The sequence below is a fragment of the Penaeus monodon genome, chromosome 34, assembly GCF_015228065.2.
Source record: "Penaeus monodon isolate SGIC_2016 chromosome 34, NSTDA_Pmon_1, whole genome shotgun sequence".
In the NCBI taxonomy this organism is placed as follows: Eukaryota; Metazoa; Arthropoda; class Malacostraca; order Decapoda; family Penaeidae; genus Penaeus; species Penaeus monodon.
The window spans coordinates 33289047-33289264 of record NC_051419.1 but is presented as its reverse complement, the minus strand read 5'-3'; the positions used below and the strand labels follow the sequence as shown (position 1 = coordinate 33289264).

Here is a 218-nt window from a genome sequence, read left to right as displayed (position 1 = left end):
TAGACAATTGAGCTCAAGTTGGTTGAAGTATCCTTCTATATGTAAATATAGCTGAAAAAACAGTGCTACAGTCGAGAAGGCAAGTGATCAGCACCAATTGGTTAATCTCTTCCACTTCCAGTCTCGTGAACCACTTCAAAACAAAGATGGAAAAGCAGTATTATGATGATTTTGAAGAAAAGAGAAGGGGAGAGGACAAAATAGTGGGGGTGAAAACT

The 218-nt window shown here is 38.5% G+C and overlaps 1 protein-coding gene across 1 annotated transcript in view; it reads right to left on the bottom strand.

Moving 5' to 3' along the window:
- The window catches only part of LOC119594754 (E3 SUMO-protein ligase PIAS2-like), a gene marked incomplete in the record, with an annotated part of 27168 nt that overhangs the window by 17343 nt on the left and 9607 nt on the right, over positions 1–218 (bottom strand).